Raw genomic sequence first — 8,820 nt, 5'->3', positions numbered from 1 at the left:
AAGAATTCCAGGTATCAAAATCAACAGAAAGTACTTTCAATTTTTTTTTTTTTTTTTTTGAGACAAGATCTTGCTCTCTGTCACCCAGGCTGGAGTACAGTGACAAAATCACTGCTCACTGCAGCCTTGACCTCCTAGGTTCAAACAATCCTTCCACCTCAGCCTCCTGAGCAGCTGGGAGTACAGGCATGCGCCACCATGCCCAGTCAATTAAAAAAATTTCTTTTACAGATAGGGCCTCCCTATATTGCCAAGACTGGTCTTGAACTCCTGGGCTGAAGCGATTCTCCCACTTTGGCCTCCCAAAGAGTTGGGATTACTGGTGTGAGTGAGCCACTGTGTCCAGCAGAAAGCACTTTCTTATAGGATCTTGGAAATGATCTTCTTTAGAATCATATTCTTTTCAATAAAGGTAATTTATTCAATAGCTAACTTTTTTTTTTAACATTATACTTCTAACAGACATTTTCTATAATACATTCACAGCTCTGAAAAAAACTCATTGTCAGATTTCACATCTCAGTTTATGGTTGTAAAAATATGGCACTTATATATTTTATGTGGTATGTTAAGCAATTTTACCTGTGAAGCTGGGAGCTAAAATATAACTTTGGTAACTCTATTACTTCTGCTTCAAAAAAGTCAGAGCTACTTAATATTTTATATTTGGTGTCATCTTAATTCGTAGAGCACATTCTACATATATTTCCTTTTAGACTAGTTCCTATTTGTTTTTAATCAAAGACCTAGTTAAACTATGAATAATGACTAAAGATAAAAGACCTGGGTAAATGTTTGATGAGACTGCTCTAGGAAGGGGGATGGGTAGGAGTTGTATATCTACCTTGCCTGACCAATGCCAGGCAGATTTCTACCTAGTGGTAGCCTTTTGCCAATCTCTGTCTTTCTCTCTCCTCACTCTTTTGTTTCCTCTCTCTTCTCTTCCCTTTTCCCTCCCCATTTCTCTCCTTCAAGCATACATAATTTTTTTTTGAGACAAGGTGTCACTCTGTCACCCAGGTTGGAGTGCTGTGACGTGATGTTGGCTCACTGCCCAGGTTCAAGCTATTCTCCTGCCTCAGCCTCCCAAGTAGCTGGGATTACAGGTGCATGCCACTGTGCCCAGCTAATTTCTGTATTTTTAGTAGAGGTGGGGTTTTGCCATGTTGACCAGGCTCGTGTGTCTGCCTGGTCAAGTGATCTGCCTGTCTCAACCTCTCAAAGTGCTAGGATTATAGGTGGGCGCTATAAGCACAGAAGAAAAAAATGATCATTCAAACTATGTAAAAGCATAGTCAATGAAAACAAACATCTTGTTCCCCAGGAACCTCTTCTAACCAAGTGTTCTTTTGCAGAGGCAGCGATTTTAAGTTCTGCCAATTTCTCATCCGTGATTTATCACCTCGGGGCAGTATCTCTTGACTCCTTGATGTAGAGAATGGGAAGCATTCTCATAGAACCCTGTACCTAAATTACTGTCTTTTACCTTCTCATATTTGTCAGGTCTAGCTTATTCAGTTTGTCTACTGGTTGTCTCTTATGACTGCATAATATAGATGGCCTCTATTTTCTAACTGATTTTTAGATATACCTATTGACTTCTTGCTATGAAAACTGAGCACATTAGCACATGTATCCATTGTTTCACTCTCTTCTGATTTTTTTAGTTATGTTTTTATTTGTATGTTGCCATGACTTATAACATTGACATTTATAACATGCTTCACTGTCTTCTGGCATCTCTGTCAGTTACCAGTTGCCCTCAGGATAAAGTCCACATTTTCTACATAGTAAATAAAATCCCAGCTTCCCAGCCCCATCCTGTCTCCCTGGCCTAATCTGAAGTACAAAGAGTTCTCACTGACCTCATATATATGTCTTCCTGGGACTTTGCACATATTATTAACTCTTTAGCAAATTTGTTCTTATGCTTCAAGACCTAGATCTCATTTTCCTACGAGGTCAATCCATCCCCACAGGTTCCCACTACCCTCTTTCTACCTCCATTAGGAGGCTTTACATTAAGCTGCAATTTCATGTTTATATACATTTCTGCTGCTTCTCGAGTGTGAGTATAGGAGTGTGCATTTCATTTCTGTGTCTCCAGTGTCCAGGGAAGTGTCCTAACACAGAATGAATGACTGAATGAACACAAAAATATTCTAACAAAGAGATTAACCAGTGTATTTGGCATTTTATGTCTTTCCTAAATCGATTTTAATCAGCAAAGTTTTCAGTGGTCTTTTTCCAGTCTGATTTATAGTTCTCTTTATTTGAATACCTTATCTACCTCCGTGGGGGAATAATTTAAGGAGAAAATAATTTCTGCCTCTATTGCTGTTAAACACTCATCTTTTCTACATTGATCCCAAAAGTGAGAAAGAAGAGAAACTTATATACCAGAACATGGCTTTTTATTAATTTGTATCACTTTAGAAATTTAAATAACAATATAAAGGGAGGGTAAAGTTACTTTAAAGGATATTTGTTATCAAGTACTCTAAATGAAAATAATGTTTATTTATTTAGAAATATGGAAATTTTTTACGAATTTGTAGGGGATTCTCTGTCACTCAAAACATTTCACCTCCAAATACACACTGGACATCTCTTCTCTCCTGTCAGTTACCCTGTCTCCTTTTCTTTCAATCTTCTTCCAAACTTAAAAAAATCTACATTTTATCCAACATTCTTCTGTGTGTAGCTAGACCACAGGTGTGCAAATCCTTATCAGTCTAGACTCTAAGCAGACAAAATAAAACACTTTCTGAACAAATGATTGGCTCTCATTAAGATGGTATCTCACTCTAGCTGCTAAGAATAATAATGTTTGTCTTATATTCTTTTTTTGTATACTAAGTACATTTTGAAAAGAAATCACTAAATATACCTTGAAGTAGAAAATCAATTCCAGAAATGGTATTTATTTAAAGAGATTCCTTAGAAACTTCTGTAGCTGCGTGATCTATTTTGAGTAAGTGTAGCATGTGGCCACAGGTTCCATTGATTTGGCACAATTTTAGTTCTCTGTTGACTGAATCAATCCACATGTTGATCTTCATCACTCCTCCCATTTCTGTTATGCTCTTAATTCCTGCTGGTGTGAAACTGATTAAAACCAGTGGTGAAAAGCTGCTAATGAATTAAGCACCCAGAGATAACTATAATTCTGTGTGTCCTGGGGCAGTATAATTTTTTAAGAAAGTATTGAGGCAATATGGGAACCACCTTGTAAAAGGCAGAACAGTGAAGTAGTGAAGACCTGGAGCTTCACTGCTTGAGTTCAAATACTGGCTCTGCAGCTTCTTAGATTCATGACTTTGAGCAAGTTATATAACCTCTCTGAGGCTTTGTCCTCATCTGCCAAATGGGGAATATTAATGCAAGTTAATACGTACATTGAGCTTAGAACAGTGCCTAGTACTTTGTAAACACCCAATAATTGCTAGCAGTTATTATTTTCTTTGTAAACAATACATAGATATGGAAGGGAATGGTCATTTGCCTGTGGTAGTCACTATTAACCACTCAGACTGTATCTTTCCAGAGCATAAAATACATATGTAGTTTTTACAGAGAGAGCAGTAGTGCAACAGGAATGTTAATGCTACTTTAAGAATGACTTGGTTCAACAAAACGTAACTGTACAATTTACAAACAGTTTTTCAAAAGAAATTTGCTTTAAAATCCTAATTTCCATGTTCCTCCACAGTTTTTCAGTAGTGAGGAACAAGAAACATACTGGAAGAAAATACAAAATGATATAGTTACCCAAGGATTCATACATCAAATGTATCCAGAATTCACAAAGTGTCATTATGAATTCAATATTCATGACAAGAATTCTGGGCAAATAGCCAAATGATGGGACATGTGTCCTCTTTAACTTCATATATGGGTATATTATATATTTTTTTAAATTGACTTTCTATGTATTCTATTTCTGGTTGTTGAGGGAAAAGCTGTTGCTTAGCAACCAGTTGTTTCTGCTTGGCTGATGTGTAAAATGGAAAAGTGTGCAAATCAGAGGCAAATAATTCTGTGCATTAGGAGTGCTAACTTACTGGTTTTAACTATTCAATTGTTTCCCAATTTGGTTTAGGGTTCCTAGTGTGGAAAAGATAAGATCTGAAGCTGTACTATGATATTTACTAATTATTTTAAAGAATACAGATTAATTCAGAAGATATAAATTAGTATATAAAAAAAGAATAATTCAGGGACTTAAAAAAGTTACTTAAGTGTTACAGTACATGTTAAAAGTTTCAGACTGGCTGGACGTGGTAGCTCATCCCTGTAATCCCAGCACTTTGGGAGGCCAAGGCAGGTGGATCACCTCAGGTCAGGAGTTCAAGACCAGCCTGGCTAACATGGTGAAACCCTGTCTCTACTAAAAATATAAAATTAACTGGGCATGGTGGCGTGTGCCTGTAGTCCCAGCTACTTGGGAGGGTGAGGCAGGAGAATTGCTTGAACCCAGAATGGGGAGGTTGCAGTAAGCCAAGATCATGCCACTACACTGCAGTCTGGGTCACAGAGCAAGACTTTGTCTTAAAAAAAAAAAAAAAAGTTTCAGGCAGAAAGTATTTTTATCTTAAAGGGGAAAAAACTAAAATACACATACCAAATTCTTGAATTGTATCCAAGAAAACATAGACATATAACCTATAAAACTTTTTAATATAATTTTATATATATTCACTTATTTAGGTTTTTAACAAAGAGTACTCGCTAGAGAATGTGAAGTTGTATAATGATGAGAATCCTTGGCTGTTGCTTACAAAAACTGACTAACTGAAGCTAAAGAATATTTATAGGCATGAAAGATTTGGTGCCAGTGGTGTTGTGCTTAAAATTGATGGGATATTGGAGAGCCAGGTTTGGAAATAGGCCGGAACCTTGGGCACTCAAAAAGAATTCTTGAGGTCAGAGCCACAGCTGTTTCCTTGTGTCTCTCTCAAGTTTCAAAAGGCCAGGGGAGAGCATTGCCTGGCTGATTCCTCATTGCCTGCTCCTTGGCCGAGGTGAGTCAGGGGCCAGGGAGGATATGGTCCCTTCCATTTCCACGGAGACATGGAACACTGCCTAGGGGGTTTCCTTTCTCCAAAAGGAATTCCGGGTGCTATTAGAAAGAAAGAAATGGATGCTGGAGATATATAGCTGGAGAGATAGATATACACTGTGGAGATATTACGTACAGTTGACCCTTGAGCAATGTAAGGGTTAGGGATGCCGATGTCCCTGTGGTAAAAAATTCTCCTATAAGTTTTGACTCCCCAAAAACTTAACTACTGTTAGCCTACCATGAGCCTTACCAATAACATAAACAGTTGCTTAACACATTTTGTATGTTATATTATATGCTGTCATCTTACAATAAAGTAAGCTAGAGAAAAGGTCATTAAGAAAATCATACAGAAGATAAATATGTTTATGGTACCATTCTGTGTTTATTAAGTTTATGTCTTCTATTTCCAAGATGAATCCTCTGTCTGAAATGGCAGCCACTGCAGCTGCAGATCTCAAGTTACGGTACATATCAAGCAATTCAACTTCTTCTTGTTATGTCATGACTTTCTCTGATTCTTGGGAGCACTTCCAGCATCATTGGTGGCATTTGTATGGGTCCCTTGGTGTTATTCAAGTTTGAGGTATTTCACTAAGCATGGTGAAAAATAGGCAAGAACTGTGAGAGATACTTTTTACTGCAATTCTACTGGAAAGACAAATGGCTCACATGGAGATAATTAGCATCACACAGTGTTTTAAGCAGATACTTGCAACACTTGAACTCATAGCAATAGCAGCAGGAGGTGGCCACAAAATTATTACAGCAGTATAGTATTTACTGCAGTTAATTTTGTGCAGTTTTAAGTGAATACTGCATTTCTATGTTTGTTTACATTTCTCTCAACTACAAATGAGGCCATGAATGGTCTGTGTGTGTAAGTTTTGATAAATTTTAACTTTTTGTAACAGACTTTTATATATTTTGTGACAGTAAATGATCAATAGACTAGTATCTACATATATTTTATTCATGTATGACATACCTAATTTTTTTCTTAATTTTTTGATATTTCTAGGCTGCACAGTTTGTCTGCAAGCTTTTTCAAATTGTCGCAAATCTCCAAAAAATGTTCCAATATATTTATGGAAAAACCTCTGTTGGCTGGGCACGGTGGTGCATACCTATAATCACAGCACTTTGGGAGGCCAAGGCGGGCAGACACTTGAGTCCAGGAGTTTGAAACCAGCCTGGGCAACATGGTGAAACCCTGTCTCTACAAAAACAAAACAAAACACGAATTAGCCAGGTATGGTGGCACGTGCCTGTAGTCCCAGTTACTCAGGAGGCTGAGGTGGGAGGATCACTTCAGCCTGGGAGGCTGAGGCTGCAGTGGGCTGTGATCGTGCCAGTGTTCTCCAGCCTGGGTGACAGGGTGAGACCCTATCTCAAAAAAAAAAAGTCTGTGTATAAGTGGACCCATGCAGTTCAAACCTGTGTTGTTCAGTGGCCAACTGTATATCAAGATCTCCATTTTGGTAAATCTTTAGTGTCTACCAATCAACTCATTTGTGACCTAATTGCTTTTTTCTTCTCATGTTCCTCACCTCTAACATGGATATAAATATCATCAACTTCATGTATTTACTAAATACTATAAAAATTATCATTTAGTTAGTGGTATCTAGATCTTTTTAGCCTGTGAGGTAATATGTAAGTATGGTTAGAATTTATAAAACAGTGATGTTTGCATGTTTTCATCTGCAATTTGAGTTAATTCTTATGATTTGAAGCTTTATCTTTATAATATCCCTGAATATGAAAGACATTGGGGAAATCTATAGAATCACCAAGAATTATATCAAACAGAGACCAAAGCCATGGAGTCTAACTTTTCACTCACTACAGAGCAAGCCAAAAAGTCAGCGAACCACATCATTCCTTTTATATACTGTAAGTGGATTTTAGTTTCAAAGGAAAAAACTTATTAAATAGTGAAATAATTTGTACCTATTTCTTAGTAAAATATTTTGGCTTTCACTTACTTGGCTGTCAACGATATTCCTTGTCATTTAACCTGAAAAAAATCTTTGTTACAATTTGAATCTGCCACATGGAATATTCTGGTAGTGGCCAGTGAAAATAAATGGTTAAACTCCTCAAATCTTCTGTGTTAGGATACCAGGTCAGCTCCTGAAACATGTGTCAGACAAATGGAAGCTTTTTCTTTCTCACAAAATAGTAGAGCTTAAATAGACTACAGCTGATATGGCCATTTCATAGTGCAAGGGATCAATCAGGCCCTTCCATCTGGGTGCTCTGCCATTCTCAACATGAAGTTTCCATCTTGTGGTCTAATGTAGCTGCTCCTGCAATTGCTGCCATCTGCATTCCAACCAGTGGGAAGAGGAGAAGGGCCGAGGAGAGGGCTCATATCCTTGCAGCTTGCGTATCATTGGCCAGTGCCAAGTCACACACAATGCCTAGTTGTAACCAAAATGGAAAGTATAGCTCTTAGCTGTTGTAGACTGGTAGAGTGGAAGTTTGCTGGCATACCATCCCATTACAAACTTACTATTATCTTATTGTGCTAAACCAGAAAATGTCTACTTATTAAAACATAGCAATAGCAACCCAAATGTCAATCCAAAGAAACAAACCCTAAATCAAATTAACTAACATTAGAAAATAGTGAGAAAATTCTTGTAGTGTGTATTCTGTATATATAAACTAAACTGTTGTCTTTCAGACTCTCAGGGTAATACATAATATACTAAATAAGTAATCAGGGCCAGGCACAATGGCTCACATCTGTAATCCCAGCACTCTGGGAGGCTGAGATGGGAGGATTACTTGAGCCCAGGGGTTCAAGACCAGGCTGGGCAGCATAGGGAGACCCTGTCTCTACAAGAAAATAAGACAGTTAAACAGGCATGGTGGCATGTGCCTGTAATCCCCGCTACTCAGTAGGCTGAGATAAAAGGGTCACTTGAGCCCAGGAGGTCAAGGTTGCAGTGAGCCATGACTGTACCACTGCACTCCAGCCTTGGTGATAGAACAAGGCCCCATCAAAAAAAAAAAAGTATTGACCTGCTGGCACCTCAGAGTTATCCTCTGAAAGTGGATGATTAAGGGTATCTTTAAGTGTAGTTCTGCCACTTTCAGAATCTATATTTCACTGGCATGTTGCTGAAATTCTATACAAGTGTTTCAAAGGGTCCTCAGAAAAACATAGGGTCTTATATCAAAAGCTTTACAAATGTACACTCCCTTTGACCCCAAAATACTACAAAAACAAAACACTATTTTTAGGAGTTTGTCCTAAGGAAAACATTGAGGATGAAGGAAATGATTCATAAAGATATTTATTGCAAAGTAGTTTGTTGTAATGAAAGATTAAAAATAATCTATATATCCTAAAAAAGAAAACTGTACATAAGTTATATCAACACAACAGAGTGTCTCACTGCCATTAACAATGATAGGTAGGCCAGGGGTGGTGGCTCACGCCTATAATCCCACCACTTTGGGAGGCTGAGGTGAGTAGATCGCTTGAGCTTAGGAGTTTGATACAAGCCTGGGTGACATGGCAAAACCCCATCTCTGCAAAACAAATCAAAAATTAGCCTGGCATGGTGGTGTGCACCTGTAGGTGCAGCTACTTGTACAGCAGAGGCAGGAGGATTGCTTGAGCCTGGGAGATGGAGGCTGCAGTGAGTCATGATCGCAGCGCTGCACTCCAGCCTGGGTGACAAAGTGAGACCCTGTCTCAAAAACAAAACAAAACAAAACAAAACAAAAAACAAAAAAAC

The sequence above is a fragment of the Chlorocebus sabaeus genome, chromosome 25 (genome assembly GCF_047675955.1).
Source record: "Chlorocebus sabaeus isolate Y175 chromosome 25, mChlSab1.0.hap1, whole genome shotgun sequence".
Lineage (NCBI taxonomy): Eukaryota > Metazoa > Chordata > Mammalia > Primates > Cercopithecidae > Chlorocebus > Chlorocebus sabaeus.
Note: the sequence above shows the minus strand (reverse complement) of the source record.